A 27,546-nucleotide genomic window follows, 5' to 3' on the forward strand; every position below is an offset into this window, starting at 1 on the left:
CAGAACACAAAGAAGTTTCTCAGTAAGCTTCCTTCTCTTTGTTATCGGAGGACATTTCCTTTGGCCCTATAGTCTTCAAAGGGATCCGAAATATCTGCTCTCAGATTCCACAGAAATAAGGCTAGCAGAGAAATCCAGGAAATACAGATGTAACTCGGTGAGATGAATTAACAGAACACTAAGCAGTTTCTCAGAAAGCTTCTTTCCAGATTTCATCTGAGGATATTTCCTTTTTCACCATAGCCCTCTATGGGCTTCCAAATATCACTTTGCCAATTCCACAAGAACTGTCTTAGCAAAAGGCTTCTTGAGGGGAAAGCTGTAACTCTGAGAGATGATTTTACAGAACACAACGAAGTTTCTCAGAAAGCTTCTTTCTCTTTGTTGTCAGAGGATATTTCCTTTGGCCCTATAGTCTTCAAAGGGATCCGAAATATCTGTTCTCAGATTCCACAGAAATAACGCTAGCAAAGAGATCCACGAAATACAGATGTAACTCTGTGAGTGGAAGTCACACAACACTAAGCGGTTTCTCAGAAAGCTTCTTTCCAGATTTCATCTGAGGATATTTCCTTTTTCACCATAGCCCTCTATGGGCTTCCAAATATCACTTTGCCAATTCCACAAGAACTGTCATAGCGAAAGGCTTCTTGAGGGGAAAGCTGTAATTCTGTGAGATGATTTCACAGAACACAAAGAAGTTTCTCAGAAAGCTTCTTTCTCTTTGTTATCGGAGGACATTTCCTTTGGCCCTATAGTCGTCAAAGGGATCCGAAATATCTGTTCTCAGATTCCACAGCAATAAGGCTAGCAAAGAGATCCACGAAATACAGATGTAACTCTGTGAGGTGAATTAACAGAACACTAAGCAGTTTCTCACAACTTCTTTCCAGATTTCATCTGAGGATATTTCCTTTTTTACCATAGCCCTCTATGGGCTTCCAAATATCACTTTGCCAATTCCACAAGAACTCTCTTAGCGAAAGGCTTCTTGAGGAGAAAGGTGTAACTCTGTGAGATGATTTCACAGAACACAAAGAAGTTTCTCAGAAAGCTTCTTTCTCTTTGTTATCGGAGGATTTTTCCTTTGGCCCTACAGTCTTCAAAGGGATCCGAAATATCTGTTCTCGGATTCCACAGAAATAAGGCTAGCAAAGAGATCCACGAAATACAGATGTAACTCTGTGAGATGAATTAACAGAACACTAAGCAGTTTCTCAGAAAGCTTCTTCAAAGATTTCATCTGAGGATATTTCCTTTTTCACCATAGCCCTCTAAGGGATTCCAAATATCACTTTGCCAATTCCACAAGAACTGTCTTAGCGAAAGGCTTCTTGAGGGGAAAGCTGTAACTCTGTGAGATGATTTCACAGTACACAAACAAGTTTCTCCGAAAGCTTCTTTCTCTTTCTTTTCGGAGGACATTTCCTTTGGCTCAATAGTCTTCAAAGGGATCCGAAATATCTGTTCTCAGATTCCACAGAAATAAGGCTAGCAAAGAGATCCACGAAAGACGGTTGTAACTCTGTGAGATGAATTAACAGAACACACAGCAGTTTCTCAGAAAACTTCTTTCCAGATTTCATTGAAGGATATTTCCTTTTTCACCATAGCCGTCTATGGGCTTCCAAATATCCCTTTGCCAATTCCACAAGAACTGTCTTAGCGCAAGGCTTCTTGAGGGGAAAGCTGTAACTCTGTGAGATGATTTCACAGAACACGAAAAAATTTCTCAGAAAGCTTCTTTCTCTTTGTTATCGGAGGATTTTTCCTTTGGCCCTATAGTCTCCAAAGGGATCCGAAATATCTGTTCTCGGATTCCACAGAAATAAGGCTAGCAAAGAGATCCACGAAATACAGATGTAACTCTGTGAGATGAATTAACAGAACAATAAGCAGTTTCTCAGAAAGCTTCTTTAAAGATTTCATCTGAGGATATTTCCTTTTTCACCATAGCCCTCTAAGGGATTCCAAATATCACTTTGCCAATTCCACAAGAACTGTCTTAGCGAAAGGCTTCTTGAGGGGAAAGCTGTAACTCTGTGAGATGATTTCACAGAACACAAAGAAGTTTCTCAGTAAGCTTCCTTCTCTTTGTTATCGGAGGATATTTCCTTAGGCCCTATAGTCTTCAAAGGGATCCGAAATATCTCTTCTCAGATTCCACAGAAATAAGGCTAGCAGAGAAATCCAGGAAATACAGATGTAACTCGGTGAGATGAATTAACAGAACACTAAGCAGTTTCTCAGAAAGCTTCTTTCCAGATTTCATCTGAGGATATTTCCTTTTTCACCATAGCCCTCTATGGGCTTCCAAATATCACTTTGCCAATTCCACAAGAACTGTCTTAGCGAAAGGCTTCTTGAGGGGAAAGCTGTAACTCTGAGAGATGATTTTACAGAACACAACGAAGTTTCTCAGAAAGCTTCTTTCTCTTTGTTGTCAGAGCATATTTCCTTTGGCCCTATAGTCTTCAAAGGGATCCGAAATATCTGTTCTCAGATTCCACAGAAATAACGCTAGCAAAGAGATCCACGAAATACAGATGTAACTCTGTGAGTGGAAGTCACAGAACACTGAGCGGTTTCTCAGAAAGCTTCTTTCCAGATTTCATCTGAGGATATTTCCTTTTTCACCATAGCCCTCTATGGGCTTCCAAATATCACTTTGCCAATTCCACAAGAAATGTCATAGCGAAAGGCTTCTTGAGGGGTAAGCTGTAATTCTGTGAGATGATTTCACAGAACACAAAGAAGTTTCTCAGAAAGCTTCTTTCTCTTTGTTATCGGAGGACATTTCCTTTGGCCCTATAGTCGTCAAAGGGATCCGAAATATCTGTTCTCAGATTCCACAGCAATAAGGCTAGCAAAGAGGTCCACGAAATACAGATGTAACTCTGTGAGATGAATTAACAGAACAATAAGCAGTTTATCAGAAAGCTTCTTTAAAGATTTCATCTGAGGATATTTCCTTTTTCACCATAGCCCTCTAAGGGCTTCCAAATATCACTTTGCCAATTCCACAAGAACTGTCTTAGCGAAAGGCTTCTTGAGGGGAAAGCTGTAACTCTGTGAGATGATTTCACAGAACACAAACAAGTTTCGCAGAAACCTTCTTTCTCTTTGTTATCGGAGGACATTTCCTTTGGCCCTATAGTCTTCAAAGGGATCCGAAATATCTGTTCTCAGATTCCACAGAAATAAGGGTAGCAAAGAGATCCACGAAATACAGATGTAACTCCGTGAGACGAATTAACAGAACACTAAGCAGTTTCTCAGAAAGCTTCTTTCCAGATTTCATCTGAGGATATTTCCTTTTTTACCATAGCCCTCTATGGGCTTCTAAATATCACTTTGCCAATTCCACAAGAACTGTCTTAGCGAAAGGCTTCTTGAGGGGAAAGCTGTAACTCTGTGAGGTGATTTCACAGAACACAAAGAAGTTTCTCAGTAAGCTTCCTTCTCTTTGTTATCGGAGGACATTTCCTTTGGCCCTATAGTCTTCAAAGGGATCCGAAATATCTGTTCTCAGATTCCACAGAAATAAGGTTAGCAAAGAAATCCAGGAAATACAGATGTAACTCGGTGAGATGAATTAACAGAACACTAAGCAGTTTCTCAGAAAGCTTCTTTCCAGATTTCATCTGAGGATATTTCCTTTTTCACCATAGCCCTCTATGGGCTTCCAAATATCACTTTGCCAATTCCACAAGAACTGTCTTAGCGAAAGTCTTCTTGTGGGGAAAGCTGTAACTCTGAGAGATGATTTTACAGAACACAACGAAGTTTCTCAGAAAGCTTCTTTCTCTTTGTTGTCAGAGGATATTTCCTTTGGCCCAATAGTCTTCAAAGGGATCCGAAATATCTGTTCTCAGATTCCACAGAAATAAGGCTAGCAAAGAGATCCACGAAATACAGATGTAACTCTGTCAGATGAATTAAGAGAACAATAAGCAGTTTATCAGAAGGCTTCTTTAAAGATTTCTTCTGAGGATATTTCCTTTTTCACCATAGCCCTCTAAGGGCTTCCAAATATCACTTTGCCAATTCCACAAGAACTGTCTTATCGAAAGGCTTCTTGAGGGGAAAGCTGTAACTCTGAGAGATGATTTTACAGAACACAGCGAAGTTTCTCAGAAAGCTTCTTTCTCTTTGTTGTCAGAGGATATTTCCTTTGGCCCTATAGTCTTCAAAGGGATCTGAAATATCTGTTCTCAGATTCCACAGAAATAACGCTAGCAAAGAGATCCACGAAATACAGATGTAACTCTGTGAGTGGAAGTCAAAGAACACTAAGCGGTTTCTCAGAAAGCTTCTTTCCAGATTTCATCTGAGGATATTTCCTTTTTCACCATAGCCCTCTATGGGCTTCCAAATATCACTTTGCGAATTCCACAAGAACTGTCATAGCGAAAGGCTTCTTGATGGGAAAGCTGTAATTCTGTGAGATGATTTCACAGAACACAAAGAAGTTTCTGAGAAAGCTTCTTTCTCTTTGTTATCGGAGGACATTTCCTTTGGCCCTATAGTCTTCAAAGGGATCCGAAATATCTGTTCTCGTATTCCACAGAAATAAGGCTAGCAAAGAGATCCACGAAATACAGATGTAACTCAGTGAGATGAATTAACAGAACAATAAGCAGTTTCTCAGAAAGCTTCTTTAAAGATTTCATCTGAGGATATTTCCTTTTTCACCATAGCCCTCTAAGGGATTCCAAATATCACTTTGCCAATTCCACAAGAACTGTCTTAGCGAAAGGCTTCTTGAGGGGAAAGCTGTAACTCTGTGAGATGATTTCACAGTACACAAACAAGTTTCTCCGAAAGCTTCTTTCTCTTTCTTATCGGAGGACATTTCCTTTGGCCCTATAGTCTTCAAAGGGATCCGAAATATCTGTTCTCAGATTCCACAGAAATAAGGCTAGCAAAGAGATCCACGAAATACAGATGTAACTCTGTGAGATGAATTAACAGAACTCTAAACAGTTTCTCAGAGAGCTTCTTTACAGATTTCATCGAGGATATTTCCTTTTTCACCATAGCCCTCTATGGGCTTCCAAATATCACTTTGCCAAATCCACAAGAACTGTCTTAGCGAAAGGCTTCTTGAGGGGAAAGCTGTAATTCTGTTAGGTGATTTCACAGAACACAAAGTAGTTTCTCAGAAAGCTTCTTTCTCTTTGTTATCGGAGGACATTTCCTTTGGCCCTATAGTCTTCAAAGGGATCCTAAATATTTGTTCTCAGATTCCACAGAAATAAGGCTAGCAAAAAGATCCACGAAATACAGATGTAACACTGTGAGGTGAATTAACAGAACACTAAGCAGTTTCTTAGAAAGCTTCTTTCCAGAATTCATCTGAGGATATTTTCTTTTTCACCATAGCCCTCTATGGGCTTCCAAATATCACTTTGCCAATTCCACAAGAATTGTCTTAGCGAAAGGCTTCTTGAGGGGAAACCTGTAACTCTGTGAGATGATTTCACAGAACACAAAGAAGTTTCTCAGAAAGCTTCTTTCTCTTTGTTATCGGAGGATATTTCCTTTGGCCCTAAAGTCTTCAAAGGGATCCGAAATATCTGTTCTCAGATTCCACAGAAATAACGCTAGCAAAGAGATCCACGAAAGACATATGTAACTCTTTGAGAGGAATTAAAAGAACACTAAGCAGTTTCTCAGAAAGCTTCTTTCCAGATTTCATCTGAGGATATTTCCTTTTTCACCATAGCCGTCTATGGGCTTCCAAATATCACTTTGCCAATTCCAAAAGAACTGTCTTAGCGAAAGGCTTCTTGAGGGGAAAGCTGTAACTCTGTGCGATGATTTCGCAGAACACAAAGAAGTTTCTCAGAAAGCTTCTTTCTCTTTGTTATCGGAGGATATTTCCTTTGGCCCTATAGTCTTCAAAGGGATCCGAAATATCTATTCTCAGATTCCACAGAAATAAGGCTAGCAAAGACATCCACGAAATACAGATGTAACACTGTGAGAAAAATTAACAGAACACTAAGCACTACCTCAGAAAGCTTCTTTCCATGTTTCATCTGAGCATATTTCCTTTTTCACCATAGCCGTCTAAGGGCTTGCAAATATCACTTTGCCAATTCCACAAGAACTGTCTTAGCGAAAGGCTTCTTAAGGGGAAAGCTGTTACTCTGTGAGGTGATTTCACAGGACACAAAGAAGTTTCTCAGAAAGCTTCTTTCTTTTTGTTGTCAGAGGATATTTCCTTTGGCCCTATAGTCTTCAAAGGGATCCGAAATATCTGTTCTCAGATTCCACAGAAATAAGGCTAGCAAAGAGATCCACGAAATACAGATGTAACTCTGTGAGTGGAAGTCACAGAACACTAAGCGGTTTCTCAGAAAGCTTCTTTCCAGATTTCATCTGAGGATATTTCCTTTTTCACCTTAGCCCTCTATGTGCTTCCAAATATCACTTTGCCAATTCCAGAAGAACTGTCTTAGCGAAAGTCTTCTTGAGCGGAAAGCTGTAACTCTGTGAGATGATTTCACAGAACACAAAGAAGTTTCTCAGAAAGCTTCTTTCTCTTTTTTATCGGAGGACATTTCCTTTGGCCCTATAGTCTTCAAAGGGATCCGAAATATCTGTTCTCAGATTCCGCAGAAATAAGGCTAGCAAAGAGATCCACGAAAGACAGATGTAACTCTGTGAGATGAATTAAAAGAACACTAAGCAGTTTCTCAGAAAGCTTCTTTCCAGATTTCATCTGAGGATATTTCCTTTTTCACCATAGCCGTCTAAGGGCTTCCAAATATCACTTTGCCAATTCCACAAAAACTGTCTTAGCGAAAGGCTTCTTGAGGGGAAAGCTGTAACTCTGTGAGATGATTTCACAGAACACAAACAAGTTTCGCAGAAACCTTCTTTCTCTTTGTTATCGGAGGACATTTCCTTTGGCCCTATAGTCTTCAAAGGGATCCGAAATTTCTGTTCTCAGATTCCACAGAAATAAGGCTAGCAAAGAGATCCACGAAATACAGATGTAACTCTGTGAGATGAATTAACAGAACACTAAGCAGTTTCTCAGAAAGCTTCTTTCCAGATTTCATCTGAGGATATTTCCTTTTTCACCATAGCCCTCTATGGGCTTCTAAATATCACTTTGCCAATTCCACAAGAACTGTCTTAGCGAAAGGCTTCTTGAGGGGAAAGCTGTAACTCTGTGAGGTGATTTCACAGAACACAAAGAAGTTTCTCAGTAAGCTTCCTTCTCTTTGTTATCGGAGGACATTTCCTTTGGCCCTATAGTCTTCAAAGGGATCCGAAATATCTGCTCTCAGATTCCACAGAAATAAGGCTAGCAGAGAAATCCAGGAAATACAGATGTAACTCGGTGAGATGAATTAACAGAACACTAAGCAGTTTCTCAGAAAGCTTCTTTCCAGATTTCATCTGAGGATATTTCCTTTTTCACCATAGCCCTCTATGGGCTTCCAAATATCACTTTGCCAATTCCACAAGAACTGTCTTAGCAAAAGGCTTCTTGAGGGGAAAGCTGTAACTCTGAGAGATGATTTTACAGAACACAACGAAGTTTCTCAGAAAGCTTCTTTCTCTTTGTTGTCAGAGGATATTTCCTTTGGCCCTATAGTCTTCAAAGGGATCCGAAATATCTGTTCTCAGATTCCACAGAAATAACGCTAGCAAAGAGATCCACGAAATACAGATGTAACTCTGTGAGTGGAAGTCACAGAACACTAAGCGGTTTCTCAGAAAGCTTCTTTCCAGATTTCATCTGAGGATATTTCCTTTTTCACCATAGCCCTCTATGGGCTTCCAAATATCACTTTGCCAATTCCACAAGAACTGTCATAGCGAAAGGCTCCTTGAGGGGAAAGCTGTAGTTCTGTGAGATGATTTCACAGAACACAAAGAAGGTTCTCAGAAAGCTTCTTTCTCTTTGTTATCTTAGGACATTTCCTTTGGCCCTATAGTCGTCAAAGGGATCCGAAATATCTGTTCTCAGATTCCACAGCAATAAGGCTAGCAAAGAGATCCACGAAATACAGATGTAACTCTGTGAGATGAATTAACAGAACACTAAGCAGTTTATCAGAAAGCTTCTTTAAAGATTTCATCTGAGGATATTTCCTTTTTCACCATAGCCCTCTAAGGGCTTCCAAATATCACTTTGCCAATTCCACAAAAACTGACTTAGCGAAAGGCTTCTTGAGGGGAAAGCTGTAACTCTGTGAGATGATTTCACAGAACACAAATAAGTTTCGCAGAAACCTTCTTTCTCTTTGTTATCGGAGGACATTTCCTTTGGTCCTATAGTCTTCAATGGGATCCGAAATATCTGTTCTCAGATTCCACAGAAATAAGGCTAGCAAAGAGATCCACGAAATACAGATGTAACTCTGTGAGATGAATTAACAGAACACTAAGCAGTTTCTCAGAAAGCTTCTTTCCAGATTTCATCTGAGGATATTTCCTTTTTCACCATAGACCTCTATGGGCTTCTAAATATCACTTTGCCAATTCCACAAGAACTGTCTTAGCGAAAGGCTTCTTGAGGGGAAAGCTGTAACTCTGGGAGGTGATTTCACAGAACACAAAGAAGTTTCTCAGTAAGCTTCCTTCTCTTTGTTATCGGAGGACATTTCCTTTGGCCCTATAGTCTTCAAAGGGATCCGAAATATCTGCTCTCAGATTCCACAGAAATAAGGCTAGCAAAGAAATCCAGGAAATACAGATGTAACTCGGTGAGATGAATTAACAGAACACTAAGCAGTTTCTCAGAAAACTTCTTTCCAGATTTCATCTGAGGATATTTCCTTTTTCACCATAGCCCTCTATGGGCTTCCAAATATCACTTTGCCAATTCCACAAGAACTGTCTTAGCTAAAGTCTTCTTGAGGGGAAAGCTGTAACTCTGAGAGATGATTTTACAGAACACAACGAAGTTTCTCAGAAAGCTTCTTTCTCTTTGTTGTCAGAGGATATTTCCTTTGGCCCTATAGTCTTCAAAGGGATCCGAAATATCTGTTCTCAGATTCCACAGAAATAAGGCTAGCAAAGAGATCCACGAAATACAGATGTAACTCTGTGAGTGGAAGTCACAGAACACTAAGCGGTTTCTCAGAAAGCTTCTTTCCAGATTTCATCTGAGGATATTTCCTTTTTCACCATAGCCCTCTATGGGCTTCCAAATATCACTTTGCCAATTCCACAAGAACTGTCATAGCGAAAGGCTTCTTGAGGGGAAAGCTGTAATTCTGTGAGATGATTTCACAGAACACAAAGAAGTTTCTCAGAAAGCTTCTTTCTCTTTGTTATCGGAGGACATTTCCTTTGGCCCTATAGTCGTCAAAGGGATCCGAAATATCTGTTCTCAGATTCCACAGCAATAAGGCTAGCAAAGAGATCCACGAAAGACTGATGTAACTCTGTGAGATGAATTAACAGAACACACAGCAGTTTCTCAGAAAACTTCTTTCCAGATTTCATTGAAGGATATTTCCTTTTTCACCTTAGCCGTCTAGGGGCTTCCAAATATCCCTTTGCCAATTCCACAAGAACTGTCTTAGCGAAAGGCTTCTTGAGGGGAAAGCTGTAACTCTGTGAGATGATTTCACAGAACACAAAGAAGTTTCTCAGAAAGCTTCTTTCTCTTTGTTATCGGAGGATTTTTCCTTTGGCCCTACAGTCTTCAAAGGGATCCGAAATATCTGTTCTCGGATTCCACAGAAATAAGGCTAGCAAAGAGATCCACGAAATACAGATGTAACTCTGTGAGATGAATTAACAGAACACTAAGCAGTTTCTCAGAAAGCTTCTTTAAAGATTTCATCTGAGGATATTTCCTTTTTCACCATAGCCCTCTAAGGGATTCCAAATATCACTTTGCCAATTCCACAAGAACTGTCTTAGCGAAAGGCTTCTTGAGGGGAAAGCTGTAACTCTGTGAGATGATTTCACAGTACACAAACAAGTTTCTCCGAAAGCTTCTTTCTCTTTCTCATCGGAGGACATTTCCTTTGGCCCTATAGTCTTCAAAGGGATCCGAAATATCTGTACTCAGATTCCACAGAAATAAGGCTAGCAAAGAGATCCACGAAATACAGATGTAACTCTGTGAGATGAATTAACAGAACACTAAGCAGTTTCTCAGAAAACTTCTTTCCAGATTTCATCTGAGGATATTTCCTTTTTCAGCATAGCCCTCAAAGGGCTTCGAAATATCACTTTGTCAATTCCACAAGAACTGTCTTAGCGAAAGGCTTCTTGAGGGGAAAGCCGTAACTCTGTGAGATGATTTCACAGAACACAAAGAGGTTTCTCAGAGAGATTCTTTCTCTTTGTTAATGGAGGATGTTTCCTTTGGCCCTATAGTCTTTAAAGGGATCCGAAATATCTGTACTCGGATTACACAGATATAAGGCTAGCAAAGAGATCTACGAAAGACAGATGTAACTCTGTGAGTGGAAGTCACAGAACACTAAGCGGTTTCTCAGAAAGCTTCTTTCCAGATTTCATCTGAGGATGTTTCCTTTTGCACCATAGCCCTCTATGGGCTTCCAAATATCCCTTTGCCAATTCCACAAGAACTCTCTTAGCGAAAGGCTTCTTGAGGGAAAAGCTGTAACTCTGTGAGATGATTTCACAGAACACAAAGAAGTTTCTCAGAAAGCTTCTTTCTCTTTGTTATCGGAGGATTTTTCCTTTGGCCCTATAGTCTTCAAAGGGATCCGAAATATCTGTTCTCAGATTCCACAGAAATAAGGCTTGCAAAGAGATCCACGAAATACAGATATAACTCTGTGGGATGAATTAACAGAACACTAAGCAGTTTCTAAGAAAGCTTCTTTCCAGATTTCATCTGAGGATATTTCCTTTTTCACCATAGCCCTCTATGGGCTTCCACATATCACTTTGCCAATTCCACAAGAACTGTCTTAGCGAAAGGCTTCTTGAGGGGAAAGCCGTAACTCTGTGAGATGATTTCACAGAACACAAAGAGGTTTCTCAGAGAGATTCTTTCTCTTTGTTAATGGAGGATGTTTCCTTTGGCCCTATAGTCTTTAAAGGGATCCGAAATATCTGTACTCGGATTACACAGAAATAAGGCTAGCAAAGAGATCTACGAAAGACAGATGTAACTCTGTGAGTGGAAGTCACAGAACACTAAGCGGTTTCTCAGAAAGCTTCTTTCCAGATTTCATCTGAGGATGTTTCCTTTTTCACCATAGCCCTCTATGGGCTTCCAAATATCACTTTGCCAATTCCACAAGAACTCTCTTAGCGAAAGGCTTCTTGAGGGGAAAGCTGTAACTCTGTGAGATGATTTCACAGAACACAAAGAAGTTTCTCAGAAAGCTTCTTTCTCTTTGTTATCGGAGGATTTTTCCTTTGGCCCTATAGTCTTCAAAGGGATCCGAAATATCTGTTCTCAGATTCCACAGAAATAAGGCTTGCAAAGAGATCCACGAAATACAGATATAACTCTGTGGGATGAATTAACAAAACACTAAGCAGTTTCTAAGAAAGCTTCTTTCCAGATTTCATCTGAGGATATTTCCTTTTTCACCATAGCCCTCTATGGGCTTCCAAATATCACTTTGCCAATTCCACAAGAACTGTCTTAGCGAAAGGCTTCTTGAGCGGAAAGCTGTAACTCTGAGAGATGATTTCACAGAACACAAAGAAGTTTCTCAGAAAGCTTCTTTCTCTTTGTTGTCAGAGGATATTTCCTTTGGCCCTATAGTCTTCAAAGGGATCTGAAATATCTGTACTCAGATTCCACAGAAATAAGGCTAGCAAAGATATCCACGAAATACAGAAGTAACTCTGTGAGTGGAAGTCACAGAACACTAAGCGGTTTCTCAGAAAGCTTCTTTCCAGATTTCATCTGAGGATATTTCCTTTTTCACCATAGCCCTCTATGGGCTTCCAAATATCACTTTGCCAATTCCACAAGAACTGTCTTAGCGAAAGGCTTCTAGAAGGGAAAGCTGTAACTCTGTGAGATGATTTCACAGAACACAAAGAAGTTTCTCAGAAACCTTCTTTCTCTTTTTTGTCGGAGGATATTTACTTTGGCCCTATAGTCTTCAAAGGGATCTGAAATATCTGTTCTCAGATTCAACAGAAATAAGGCTAGCAAAGAGATCCACGAAAGACAGATGTAACTCTGTGAGTGGAAGTCACAGAACACTAAGCGGTTTCTCAGAAAGCTTCTTTCCAGATTTCATCTGAGGATATTTCCTTTTTCACCATAGCCCTCTATGGGCTTCCAAATATCACTTTGCCAATTCCACAAGAACTGTCGTAGCGAAAGGCTTCTTGAGGAAAAAGCTGTAACTCTGTGAGCTGATTTCACAGAACACAAAGAAGTTTCTCAGAAAGCTTCTTTCTCTTCGTTATCGGAAAACATTTCCTTTGGCCCTATAGTCTTCAAAGGGATCCGAAATATCTGTTCTCAGATTCCACAGAAATAAGGCTAGCAAAGAAATCCACGAAATACAGATGTAACTCGGTGAGATGAATTAACAGAACACTAAGCAGTTTCTCAGAAAGCTTCTTTCCAGATTTCATCTGAGGATATTTCCTTTTTCACCATAGCCCTCTATGGGCTTCCAAATATCACTTTGCCAATTCCAAAAGAACTGTCTTAGCGAAGGCTTCTTGAGGGGAAAGCTGTAACTCTGTGGGATGATTTCACAGAACACAAAGAAGTTTCTCAGAAAGCTTCTTTCTCTTTGTTATCGGAGGATATTTCCTTTGGCCCTATAGTCTTCAAAGGGATCCGAAATATCTGTTCTCAGATTCCACAGAAATAAGGCTAGCAAAGAGATCCACGAAATATAGATGTAACTCTGTGAGATGAATTAACAGAACACTAAGCAGTTTCTCAGAAAGCTTCTTTCCAGATTTCATCTGAGGATATTTCCTTTTTCACCAAAGCCCTCTATGGGCTTCCAAAAATCTCTTTGCCAATTCCACAAGAACTGTCTTAGCGAAAGGCTTCTTGAGGGGAAAGCTGTAACTCTGACAGATGATTTTACAGAACACAAAGAAGTTTCTCAGAAAGCTTCTTTCTCTTTGTTGTCAGAGGATATTTCCTTTAGCCCTATAGTCTTCAAAGGGATCCGAAATATCTGTTCTCAGATTCCACAGAAATAAGGCTAGCAAAGAGATCCACGAAAGACAGATGTAACTCTGTGAGTGGAAGTCACAGAACACTAAGCGGTTTCTCAGAAAGCTTCTTTCCAGATTTCATCTGAGGATATTTCCTTTTTCACCATAGCGCTCTATGGGCTTCCAAATATCACTTTGCCAATTCCACAAGAACTCTCTTAACGAAAGGCTTCTTGTGGGGAAAGCTGTAACTCTGTGAGATGATTTCACAGAACACAAAGAAGTTTCTCAGAAAGCTTCTTTCTCTTTGTTATCGGAGGACATTTCCTTTGGCCCTATAGTCTTCAAAGGGATCCGAAATATCTGTTCTCAGATTCCACAGAAATAAGGCTAGCAAAGAGATCCACGAAATAAAGATGTAACTCTGTGAGATGAATTAAGAGAACACTAAGCAGTTTCTCAGAAAGCTTCTTTCCAGATTTCATCTGAGGATATTTCCTTTTTCACCATAGCCCTCTATGGGCTTCCAAATATCACTTTTCCAATTCCACAAGAACTGTCTTAGCGAAAGGGTTCTTGAGGGGAAAGCTGTAACTCTGTGAGATGATTTCACAGAACACAAAGAAGTTTCTCAGAAAGCTTCTTTCTCTTTGTTGTCAGAGGATATTTCCTTTGGCCCTATAGTCTTCAAAGGGATCTGAAATATCTGTACTCAGATTCCACAGAAATAAGGCTAGCAAAGATATCCACGAAATACAGAAGTAACTCTGTGAGTGGAAGTCACAGAACACTAAGCGGTTTCTCAGAAAGCTTCTTTCCAGATTTCATCTGAGGATATTTCCTTTTTCACCATAGCCCTCTATGGGCTTCCAAATATCACTTTGCCAATTCCACAAGAACTGTCTTAGCGAAAGGCTTCTAGAAGGGAAAGCTGTAACTCTGTGAGATGATTTCACAGAACACAAAGAAGTTTCTCAGAAACCTTCTTTCTCTTTTTTGTCGGAGGATATTTACTTTGGCCCTATAGTCTTCAAAGGGATCCGAAATATCTGTTCTCAGATTCAACAGAAATAAGGCTAGCAAAGAGATCCACGAAAGACAGATGTAACTCTGTGAGTGGAAGTCACAGAACACTAAGCGGTTTCTCAGAAAGCTTCTTTCCAGATTTCATCTGAGGATATTTTCTTTTTCACCATAGCCCTCTATGGGCTTCCAAATATCACTTTGCCAATTCCACAAGAACTGTCTTAGCGAAAGGCTTCTTGAGGGAAAAGCTGTAACTCTGTGAGATGATTTCACAGAACACAAAGAAGTTTCTCAGAAAGCTTCTTTCTCTTTGTTATCGGAAGACATTTCCTTTGGCCCTATAGTCTTCAAAGGGATCCGAAATATCTGTTCTCAGATTCCACAGAAATAAGGCTAGCAAAGAAATCCACGAAATACAGATGTAACTCGGTGAGATGAATTAACAGAACACTAAGCAGTTTCTCAGAAAGCTTCTTTCCAGATTTCATCTGAGGATATTTCCTTTTTCACCATAGCCCTCTATGGGCTTCCAAATATCACTTTGCCAATTCCAAAAGAACTGTCTTAGCGAAGGCTTCTTGAGGGGAAAGCTGTAACTCTGTGGGATGATTTCACAGAACACAAAGAAGTTTCTCAGAAAGCTTCTTTCTCTTTGTTATCGGAGGATATTTCCTTTGGCCCTATAGTCTTCAAAGGGATCCGAAATATCTGTTCTCAGATTCCACAGAAATAAGGCTAGCAAAGAGATCCACGAAATATAGATGTAACTCTGTGAGATGAATTAACAGAACACTAAGCAGTTTCTCAGAAAGCTTCTTTCCAGATTTCATCTGAGGATATTTCCTTTTTCACCAAAGCCCTCTATGGGCTTCCAAAAATCTCTTTGCCAATTCCACAAGAACTGTCTTAGCGAAAGGCTTCTTGAGGGGAAAGCTGTAACTCTGAGAGATGATTTTACAGAACACAAAGAAGTTTCTCAGAAAGCTTCTTTCTCTTTGTTGTCAGAGGATATTTCCTTTGGCCCTATAGTCTTCAAAGGGATCCGAAATATCTGTTCTCAGATTCCACAGAAATAAGGCTAGCAAAGAGATCCACGAAAGACAGATGTAACTCTGTGAGTGGAAGTCACAGAACACTAAGCGGTTTCTCAGAAAGCTTCTTTCCAGATTTCATCTGAGGATATTTCCTTTTTCACCATAGCGCTCTATGGGCTTCCAAATATCACTTTGCCAATTCCACAAGAACTGTCTTAACGAAAGGCTTCTTGTGGGGAAAGCTGTAACTCTGTGAGATGATTTCACAGAACACAAAGAAGTTTCTCAGAAAGCTTCTTTCTCTTTGTTATCGGAGGACATTTCCTTTGGCCCTATAGTCTTCAAAGGGATCCGAAATATCTGTTCTCAGATTCCACAGAAATAAGGCTAGCAACGAGATCCACGAAATAAAGATGTAACTCTGTGAGATGAATTAACAGAACACTAAGCAGTTTCTCAGAAAGCTTCTTTCCAGATTTCATCTGAGGATATTTCCTTTTTCACCATAGCCCTCTATGGGCTTCCTAATATCACTTTTCCAATTCCACAAGAACTGTCTTAGCGAAAGGGTTCTTGAGGGGAAAGCTGTAACTCTGTGAGATGATTTCACAGAACACAAAGAAGTTTCTCAGAAAGCTTCTTTCTCTTTGTTATCGGAGGATTTTTCCTTTGGCCCTATAGTCTTCAAAGGGATCCGAAATATCTGTTCTCAGATTCCACAGAAATAAGGCTAGCAAAGAGATCCACGAAAGACAGATGTAACTCTGTGAGATGAATTAACAGAACACTAAGCAGTTTCTGAGAAAGCTTCTTTCCATATTTCATCTGAGGATATTTCCTTTTTCACCATAGCCGTCTATGGGCTTCCAAATATCCCTTTGCCAATTCCACAAGAACTGTCTTAGCGAAAGGCTTCTTGAGGGGAAAGCTGTAACTCTGTGAGATGATTTCACAGAACACAAAGAAGTTTCTCAGAAAGCTTCTTTCTCTTTGTTATCAGAGGATATTTCCTTTGGCCCTATAGTCTTCAAAGGGATCCGAAATATCTGTTCTCAGATTCCACAGAAATAAGGCTAGCAAAGAGATCCACGAAATACAGATGTAACTCTGTGAGATGAATTAACAGAACACTAAGCAGTTTCTCAGAAAGCTTCTTTCCAGATTTCATCTGAGGATATTTCCTTTTTCACCATAGCCCTCTATGGGCTTCCAAATATCCCTTTGCCAATTCCACAAGAACTGTCTTAGCGAAAGGCTTCTTAAGGGGAAAGCTGTAACTCGGTGAGGTGATTTCACAGAACACAAAGAAGTTTCTCAGAAAGCTTCCTTCTCTTTGTTATCGGAGGACATTTCCTTTGGCCCTATAGTCTTCAAAGGGATCCGAAATATCTGTTCTCAGATTCCACAGAAATAAGGCTAGCAAAGAAATCCACGAAATACAGATGTAACTCGGTGAGATGAATTAACAGAACACTAAGCAGTTTCTCAGAAAGCTTCTTTCCAGATTTCATCTGAGGATATTTCCTTTTTCAATATAGCCGTCTATGGGCTTCCAAATATCCCTTTGCCAATTCCACAAGAACTGTCTTAGCGAAAGGCTTCTTGAGGGGAAAGCTGTAACTCTGTGAGATGATTTCACAGAACACAAAGAAGTTTCTCAGAAAGCTTCTTTCTCTTTTTTATCGGAGGACATTTCCTTTGGCCCTATAGTCTTCAAAGGGATCCGAAATATCTGTTCTCAGATTCCACAGAAATAAGGCTAGCAAAGAGATCCACGAAATACAGATGTAACTCTGTGAGATGAATTAACAGAACACTAAGCAGTTTCTCAGAAAGCTTCTTTCTCTTTGTTATCAGAGGATATTTCCTTTGGCCCTATAGTCTTCAAAGGGATCCGAAATATCTGTTCTCAGATTCCACAGAAATAAGGCTAGCAAAGAGATCCACGAAATACAGATGTAACTCTGTGAGATGAATTAACAGAACACTAAACAGTTTCTCAGAAAGCTTCTTTCCAGATTTCATCTGAGGATATTTCCTTTTTCACCATAGCCCTCTATGGGCTTCCAAATATCCCTTTGCCAATTCCACAAGAACTGTCTTAGCGAAAGGCTTCTGGAGGGGAAAGCTGTAACTCTGTGAGATGATTTCACAGAACACAAAGAAGTTTCTCAGAGAGATTCTTTCTCTTTGTTATCGGAGGATATTTCCTTTGGCCCTATACTCTTCAAAGGGATCCGAAATATCTGTACTCGGATTCCACAGAAATAAGGCTAGCAAAGAGATCCACGAAAGACAGATGTAACTCTGTGAGTGGAAGTCACAGAACACTAAGCGGTTTCTCAGAAAGCTTCCTTCCAGATTTCATCTGAGGATATTTCCTTTTTCACCATAGCCCTCTATGGGCTTCCAAATATCACTTTGCCAATTCCACAAGAACTGTCTTAGCGAAAGGCTTCTTGAGGGGAAAGCTGTAACTCTGTGAGGTGATTTCACAGAACACAAAGAAGTTTCTCAGTAAGCTTCCTTCTCTTTGTTATCGGAGGACATTTCCTTTGGCCCTATAGTCTTCAAAGGGATCCGAAATATCTGTTCTCAGATTCCACAGAAATAAGGCTAGCAAAGAAATCCAGGAAATACAGATGTAACTCGGTGAGATGAATTAACAGAACACTAAGCAGTTTCTCAGAAAGCTTCTTTCCAGATTTCACCTGAGGATATTTCCTTTTTCACCATAGCCCTCTATGGGCTTCCAAATATCACTTTGCCAATTCCACAAGAACTGTCGTAGCGAAAGGCTTCTTGAGGAAAAAGCTGTAACTCTGTGAGATGATTTCACAGAACACAAAGAAGTTTCTCAGAAAGCTTCTTTCTCTTCGTTATCGGAAAACATTTCCTTTGGCCCTATAGTCTTCAAAGGGATCCGAAATATCTGTTCTCAGATTCCACAGAAATAAGGCTAGCAAAAAAATCCACGAAATACAGATGTAACTCGGTGAGATGAATTAACAGAACACTAAGCAGTTTCTCAGAAAGCTTCTTTCCAGATTTCATCTGAGGATATTTCCTTTTTCACCATAGCCCTCTATGGGCTTCCAAATATCACTTTGCCAATTCCAAAAGAACTGTCTTAGCGAAGGCTTCTTGAGGGGAAAGCTGTAACTCTGTGGGATGATTTCACAGAACACAAAGAAGTTTCTCAGAAAGCTTCTTTCTCTTTGTTATCGGAGGATATTTCCTTTGGCCCTATAGTCTTCAAAGGGATCCGAAATATCTGTTCTCAGATTCCACAGAAATAAGGCTAGCAAAGAGATCCACGAAATATAGATGTAACTCTGTGAGATGAATTAACAGAACACTAAGCAGTTTCTCAGAAAGCTTCTTTCCAGATTTCATCTGAGGATATTTCCTTTTTCACCAAAGCCCTCTATGGGCTTCCAAAAATCTCTTTGCCAATTCCACAAGAACTGTCTTAGCGAAAGGCTTCTTGAGGGGAAAGCTGTAACTCTGACAGATGATTTTACAGAACACAAAGAAGTTTCTCAGAAAGCTTCTTTCTCTTTGTTGTCAGAGGATATTTCCTTTAGCCCTATAGTCTTCAAAGGGATCCGAAATATCTGTTCTCAGATTCCACAGAAATAAGGCTAGCAAAGAGATCCACGAAAGACAGATGTAACTCTGTGAGTGGAAGTCACAGAACACTAAGCGGTTTCTCAGAAAGCTTCTTTCCAGATTTCATCTGAGGATATTTCCTTTTTCACCATAGCGCTCTATGGGCTTCCAAATATCACTTTGCCAATTCCACAAGAACTCTCTTAACGAAAGGCTTCTTGTGGGGAAAGCTGTAACTCTGTGAGATGATTTCACAGAACACAAAGAAGTTTCTCAGAAAGCCTCTTTCTCTTTGTTATCGGAGGACATTTCCTTTGGCCCTATAGTCTTCAAAGGGATCCGAAATATCTGTTCTCAGATTCCACAGAAATAAGGCTAGCAAAGAGATCCACGAAATAAAGATGTAACTCTGTGAGATGAATTAAGAGAACACTAAGCAGTTTCTCAGAAAGCTTCTTTCCAGATTTCATCTGAGGATATTTCCTTTTTCACCATAGCCCTCTATGGGCTTCCAAATATCACTTTTCCAATTCCACAAGAACTGTCTTAGCGAAAGGGTTCTTGAGGGGAAAGCTGTAACTCTGTGAGATGATTTCACAGAACACAAAGAAGTTTCTCAGAAAGCTTCTTTCTCTTTGTTGTCAGAGGATATTTCCTTTGGCCCTATAGTCTTCAAAGGGATCTGAAATATCTGTACTCAGATTCCACAGAAATAAGGCTAGCAAAGATATCCACGAAATACAGAAGTAACTCTGTGAGTGGAAGTCACAGAACACTAAGCGGTTTCTCAGAAAGCTTCTTTCCAGATTTCATCTGAGGATATTTCCTTTTTCACCATAGCCCTCTATGGGCTTCCAAATATCACTTTGCCAATTCCACAAGAACTGTCTTAGCGAAAGGCTTCTAGAAGGGAAAGCTGTAACTCTGTGAGATGATTTCACAGAACACAAAGAAGTTTCTCAGAAACCTTCTTTCTCTTTTTTGTCGGAGGATATTTACTTTGGCCCTATAGTCTTCAAAGGGATCCGAAATATCTGTTCTCAGATTCAACAGAAATAAGGCTAGCAAAGAGATCCACGACAGACAGATGTAACTCTGTGAGTGGAAGTCACAGAACACTAAGCGGTTTCTCAGAAAGCTTCTTTCCAGATTTCATCTGAGGATATTTCCTTTTTCACCATAGCCCTCTATGGGCTTCCAAATATCCCTTTGCCAATTCCACAAGAACTGTCTTAGCGAAAGGCTTCTTAAGGGGAAAGCTGTAACTCGGTGAGGTGATTTCACAGAACACAAAGAAGTTTCTCAGAAAGCTTCCTTCTCTTTGTTATCGGAGGACATTTCCTTTGGCCCTATAGTCTTCAAAGGGATCCGAAATATCTGTTCTCAGATTCCACAGAAATAAGGCTAGCAAAGAAATCCACGAAATACAGATGTAACTCGGTGAGATGAATTAACAGAACACTAAGCAGTTTCTCAGAAAGCTTCTTTCCAGATTTCATCTGAGGATATTTCCTTTTTCAATATAGCCGTCTATGGGCTTCCAAATATCCCTTTGCCAATTCCACAAGAACTGTCTTAGCGAAAGGCTTCTTGAGGGGAAAGCTGTAACTCTGTGAGATGATTTCACAGAACACAAAGAAGTTTCTCAGAAAGCTTCTTTCTCTTTTTTATCGGAGGACATTTCCTTTGGCCCTATAGTCTTCAAAGGGATCCGAAATATCTGTTCTCAGATTCCACAGAAATAAGGCTAGCAAAGAGATCCACGAAATACAGATGTAACTCTGTGAGATGAATTAACAGAACACTAAGCAGTTTCTCAGAAAGCTTCTTTCTCTTTGTTATCAGAGGATATTTCCTTTGGCCCTATAGTCTTCAAAGGGATCCGAAATATCTGTTCTCAGATTCCACAGAAATAAGGCTAGCAAAGAGATCCACGAAATACAGATGTAACTCTGTGAGATGAATTAACAGAACACTAAACAGTTTCTCAGAAAGCTTCTTTCCAGATTTCATCTGAGGATATTTCCTTTTTCACCATAGCCCTCTATGGGCTTCCAAATATCCCTTTGCCAATTCCACAAGAACTGTCTTAGCGAAAGGCTTCTGGAGGGGAAAGCTGTAACTCTGTGAGATGATTTCACAGAACACAAAGAAGTTTCTCAGAGAGATTCTTTCTCTTTGTTATCGGAGGATATTTCCTTTGGCCCTATAGTCTTCAAAGGGATCCGAAATATCTGTACTCGGATTCCACAGAAATAAGGCTAGCAAAGAGATCCACGAAAGACAGATGTAACTCTGTGAGTGGAAGTCACAGAACACTAAGCGGTTTCTCAGAAAGCTTCCTTCCAGATTTCATCTGAGGATATTTCCTTTTTCACCATAGCCCTCTATGGGCTTCCAAATATCACTTTGCCAATTCCACAAGAACTGTCTTAGCGAAAGGCTTCTTGAGGGGAAAGCTGTAACTCTGTGAGGTGATTTCACAGAACACAAAGAAGTTTCTCAGTAAGCTTCCTTCTCTTTGTTATCGGAGGACATTTCCTTTGGCCCTATAGTCTTCAAAGGGATCCGAAATATCTGTTCTCAGATTCCACAGAAATAAGGCTAGCAAAGAAATCCAGGAAATACAGATGTAACTCGGTGAGATGAATTAACAGAACACTAAGCAGTTTCTCAGAAAGCTTCTTTCCAGATTTCATCTGAGGATATTTCCTTTTTCACCATAGCCCTCTATGGGCTTCCAAATATCACTTTGCCAATTCCACAAGAACTGTCTTAGCGAAAGGCTTCTTGTGGGGAAAGCTGTAACTCTGAGAGATGATTTTACAGAACACAACGAAGTTTCTCAGAAAGCTTCTTTCTCTTTGTTGTCAGAGGATATTTCCTTTGGCCCTATAGTCTTCAAAGGGATCCGAAATATCTGTTCTCAGATTCCACAGAAATAAGGCTAGCAAAGAGATCCACGAAATACAGATGTAACTCTGTGAGATGAATTAACAGAACAATAAGCAGTTTATCAGAAAGCTTCTTTAAAGATTTCATCTGAGGATATTTCCTTTTTCACCATAGCCCTCTAAGGGCTTCCAAATATCATTTTGTCAATTCCACAAGAACTGTCTTAGCGAAAGGCTTCTTGAGGGGAAAGCTGTAACTCTGTGAGATGATTTCACAGAACACAAACAAGTTTCGCAGAAACCTTCTTTCTCTTTGTTATCGGAGGACATTTCCTTGGGCCCTATAGTCTTCAAAGGGATCCGAAATATCTGTTCTCAGATTCCACAGAAATAAGGCTAGCAAAGAGATCCATGAAATACAGATGTAACTCTGTGAGATGAATTAATAGAACAATAAGCAGTTTCTCAGAAAGCTTCTTTCCAGATTTCATCTGAGGATATTTCCTTTTTCACCATAGCCCTCTAAGGGCTTCCAAATATCACTTTGCCAATTCCACAAGAACTGTCTTAGCGAAAGGCTTCTTGAGGGGAAAGCTGTAACTCTGTGAGATGATTTCACAGAACACAAACAAGTTTCGCAGAAACCTTCTTCCTCTTTGTTATCGGAGGACATTTCCTTTGGCCCTATAGTCTTCAAAGGGATCCGAAATTTCTGTTCTCAGATTCCACAGAAATAAGGCTAGCAAGGAGACCCACGAAATACAGATGTAACTCTGTGAGATGAATTAACAGAACACTAAGCAGTTTCTCAGAAAGCTTCTTTCCATATTTCATCTGAGGATATTTCCTTTTTCACCATAGCCCTCTATGGGCTTCTGAATATCACTTTGCCAATTCCACAAGAACTGTCTTAGCGAAAGGCTTCTTGAGGGGAAAGCTGTAACTCTGTGAGGTGATTTCACAGAACACAAAGAAGTTTCTCAGTAAGCTTCGTTCTCTTTGTTATCGGAGGACATTTCCTTTGGCCCTACAGTCTCCAAAGGGATCCGAAATATCTGTTCTCAGATTCCACAGAAATAAGGCTAGCAAAGAAATCCAGGAAATACAGATGTAACTCTGTGAGATGAATTAAGAGAACACTAAGCAGTTTCTCAGAAAGCTTCTTTCCAGATTTCATCTGGGGATATTTCCTTTTTCACCATAGCCCTCTATGGGCTTCCAAATATCACTTTGCCAATTCCACAAGAACTATCTTAGCTAAAGGCTTATTGAGGGGAAAGCTGTAACTCTGAGAGATGATTTTACAGAACACAACGAAGTTTCTCAGAAAGCTTCTTTCTCTTTGTTGTCAGAGGATATTTCCTTTGGCCCTATAGTCTTCAAAGGGATCCGAAATATCTGTTCTCAGATTCCACAGAAATAAGGCTAGCAAAGAGATCCACGAAATACAGATGTAACTCTGTGAGATGAATTAACAGAACACTAAGCAGTTTCTCAGAAAGCTTCTTTCCAGATTTCATCTGAGGATATTTCCTTTTTTACCATAGCCCTCTATGGGCTTGCAAATATCACTTTGCCAATTCCACAAGAACTGTCTTAGCGAAAGGCTTCTTGAGGGGAAAGCTGTAACTCTGTGAGATGATTTCACAGAACACAAAGAAGTTTCTCAGAGAGATTCTTTCTCTTTGTTATCGGAGGATATTTCCTTTGGCCCTATAGTCTTCAAAGGGATCCGAAATATCTGTACTCGGATTCCACAGAAATAAGGCTAGCAAAGAGATCCACGAAAGACAGATGTAACTCTGTGAGTGGAAGTCACAGAACACTAAGCGGTTTCTCAGAAAGCTTCTTTCCAGATTTCATGTGAGGATATTTCCTTTTACACCATAGCCCTCTAGGGGCTTCCAAATATCACTTTGCCAATTCCACAAGAACTCTCTTACTGAAAGGCTTCTTGAGGAGAAAGGTGTAAATCTGTGAGATGATTTCACAGAACACAAAGAAGTTTCTCAGAAAGCTTCTTTCTCTTTGTTATCTGAGGATATTTCCTTTGGCCCTATAGTCTTCAAAGGGATCCGAAATATCTGTTCTCAGATTCCACAGAAATAAGGCTAGCAAACAGATCCACGAAAGACGGATGTAACTCTGTGAGATGAATTAACAGAACACATAGCAGTTTCTCAGAAAACTTCTTTCCAGATTTCATTGAAGGATATTTCCTTTTTCACCATAGCCGTCTATGGGCTTCCAAATATCCCTTTGCCAATTCCACAAGAACTGTCTTAGCGCAAGGCTTCTTGAGGGGAAAGCTTTAACTCTGTGAGATGATTTCAAAGAACACAAAGAAGTTTCTCAGAAAGCTTCTTTCTCTTTGTTATCGGAGGATTTTTCCTTTGGCCCTATAGTCTTCAAAGGGATCCGAAATATCTGTTCTCGCATTCCACAGAAATAAGGCTAGCAAAGAGATCCACGAAATACAGATGTAACTCTGTGAGATGAATTAACAGAACAATAAGCAGTTTCTCAGAAAGCTTCTTTAAAGATTTCATCTGAGGATATTTCCTTTTTCTCCATAGCCCTCTAAGGGATTCCAAATATCACTTTGCCAATTCCACAAGAACTGTCTTAGCGAAAGGCTTCTTGAGGGGAAAGCTGTAACTCTGAGAGATGATTTCACAGTACACAAACAAGTTTCTCCGAAAGCTTCTTTTCTTTCTTTTCGGAGGACATTTCCTTTGGCCCTATAGTCTTCAAAGGGATCCGAAATATCTGTTCTCAGATTCCACAGAAATAAGGCTAGCAGAGAAATCCAGGAAATACAGATGTAACTCGGTGAGATGAATTAACAGAACACTAAGCAGTTTCTCAGAAAGCTTCTTTCCAGATTTCATCTGAGGATATTTCCTTTTTCACCATAGCCCTCTATGGGCTTCCAAATATCACTTTGCCAATTCCACAAGAACTGTCTTAGCAAAAGGCTTCTTGAGGGGAAAGCTGTAACTCTGAGAGATGATTTTACAGAACACAACGAAGTTTCTCAGAAAACTTCTTTCTCTTTGTTGTCAGAGGATATTTCCTTTGGCCCTATAGTCTTCAAAGGGATCCGAAATATCTGTTCTCAGATTCCACAGAAATAACGCTAGCAAAGAGATCCACGAAATACAGATGTAACTCTGTGAGTGGAAGTCACAGAACACTAAGCGGTTTCTCAGAAAGCTTCTTTCCAGATTTCATCTGAGGATATTTCCTTTTTCACCATAGCCCTCTATGGGCTTCCAAATATCACTTTGCCAATTCCACAAGAACTGTCATAGCAAAAGGCTTCTTGAGGGGAAAGCTGTAATTCTGTGAGATGATTTCACAGAACACAAAGAAGTTTCTCAGAAAGCTTCTTTCTCTTTGTTATCGGAGGACATTTCCTTTGGCCCTATAGTCGTCAAAGGGATCCGAAATATCTGTTCTCAGATTCCACAGCAATAAGGCTAGAAAAGAGATCCACGAAATACAGATGGAACTCTGTGAGATGAATTAACAGAACAATAAGCAGTTTCTCAGAAAGCTTCTTTAAAGATTTCATCTGAGGATATTTCCTTTTTCACCATAGCCCTCTAAGGGCTTCCTAATATCACTTTGCCAATTCCACAAAAACTGTCTTAGCGAAAGGCTTCTTGAGGGGAAAGCTGTAACTCTGTGAGATGATTTCACAGAACACAAACAAGTTTCGCAGAAACCTTCTTTCTCTTTGTTATCGGAGGACATTTCCTTTGGCCCTATAGTCTTCAAAGGGATCAGAAATATCTGTTCTCAGATTCCACAGAAATAACGCTAGCAAAGAGATCCACGAAATACAGATGTAACTCTGTGAGATGAATTAACAGAACACTAAGCAGTTTCTCAGAAAGCTTCTTTCCAGATTTCATCTGAGGATATTTCCTTTTTCACCATAGCCCTCTATGGGCTTCCAAATATCACTTTGCCAATTCCACAAGAACTGTCTTAGCGAAAGGCTTCTTGAGGGGAAAGCTGTAACTCTGTGAGATGATTTCACAAAACACAAAGAAGTTTCTCAGAAAGCTTCTTTCTCTTTGTTATCGGAGGATTTTTCCTTTGGCCCTATAGTCTTCAAAGGGATCCGAAATATCTGTTCTCAGATTCCAAGGAAATAAGGCTAGCAAAGAGATCCACGAAATACAGATGTAACTCGGAGAGATGAATTAACAGAACACTAAGCAGTTTCTCAGAAAGCTTCTTTCCAGATTTCATCTGAGGATATTTCCTTTTTCACCATAGCCCTCTATGGGCTTCCAAATATCACTTGGCCAATTCCACAAGAACTGTCTTAGTGAAAGGCTTCTTGGGGGAAAGCTGTAACACTGTGAGATGATTTCACAGAACACAAAGAAGTTTCTCAGAAAGCTTCTTTCTCTTTGTTATCGTAGGACATTTCCTTTGGCCCTATAGTCTTCAAAGGGATCCGAAATATCTGTTCTCAGATTCCACAGAAAAAAGGCTAGCCAAGAGATCCATGAAAGACAGATGTAACTCTCTGAGGTGAATTAAAAGAACACTAAGCAGTTTCTCAGAAAGCTTCTTTCCAGATTTCATCTGAGGATATTTCCTTTTTCACCATAGCCGTCTATGGGCTTCCAAATATCACTTTGCGAATTCCGCAAGAACTGTCTTAGCGAAAGGCTTCTTGAGGGGAAAGCTGTAACTCTGTGCGATGATTTCGCAGAACACAAAGAAGTTTCTCAGAAAGCTTCTTTCTCTTTGTTATCCGAGGATATTTCCTTTGGCCCTATAGTCTTCAAAGGGATCCGAAATATCTATTCTCAGATTCCACAGAAATAAGGCTAGCAAAGAGATCCACCAAATACAGATGTAACACTGTGAGAAGAATTAACAGAACACTAAGCACTACCTCAGAAAGCTTCTTTCCATGTTTCATCTGAGGATATTTCCTTTTTCACCATAGCCGTCTAAGGGCTTCCAAATATCACTTTGCCAATTCCACAAGAACTGTCTTAGCGAAAGGCTTCTTAAGGGGAAAGCTGTTACTCTGTGAGGTGATTTCACAGGACACAAAGAAGTTTCTAGAAAGCTTCTTTCTTTTTGTTGTCAGAGGATATTTCCTTTGGCCCTATAGTCTTCAAAGGGATCCGAAATATCTGTTCTCAGATTCCACAGAAATAAGGCTAGCAAAGAGATCCACGAAATACAGATGTAACTCTGTGAGTGGAAGTCACAGAACACTAAGCGGTTTCTCAGAAAGCTTCTTTCCAGATTTCATCTGAGGATATTTCCTTTTTCACCTTAGCCCTCTATGGGCTTCCAAATATCACTTTGCCAATTCCAGAAGAACTGTCTTAGCGAAAGGCTTCTTGAGCGGAAAGCTGTAACTCTGTGAGATGATTTCACAGAACACAAAGAAGTTTCTCAGAAAGCTTCTTTCTCTTTTTTATCGGAGGACATTTCCTTTGGACCTTTAGTCTTCAAAGGGATCCGAAATATCTGTTCTCAGATTCCGCAGAAATAAGGCTAGCAAAGAGAGCCACGAAAGACTGATGTAACTTTGTGAGTGGAAGTCACAGAACACTATGCGGTTTCTCAGAAAGCTTCTTTGCAGATTTCATCTGAGGATAATTCCTTTTTCATCTTAACCCTCTATGGGCTTCCAAATATCACTTTGCCAATTCCAGAAGAACTGTCTTAGCGAAAGGCTTCTCGAGGGGAAATCTGTAACTCTGTGAGATGATTTCACAGAACACAAAGAAGTTTCTCAGAAAGCTTCTTTCTTTTTGTTTTCGGAGGACATTTCCTTTGGCCCTATCGTCTTCACAGGGATCCGAAATATCTGTTCTCAGATTCCACAGAAA

The sequence above is a fragment of the Macaca fascicularis genome, chromosome 5 (genome assembly GCF_037993035.2).
Source record: "Macaca fascicularis isolate 582-1 chromosome 5, T2T-MFA8v1.1".
In the NCBI taxonomy this organism is placed as follows: Eukaryota; Metazoa; Chordata; class Mammalia; order Primates; family Cercopithecidae; genus Macaca; species Macaca fascicularis.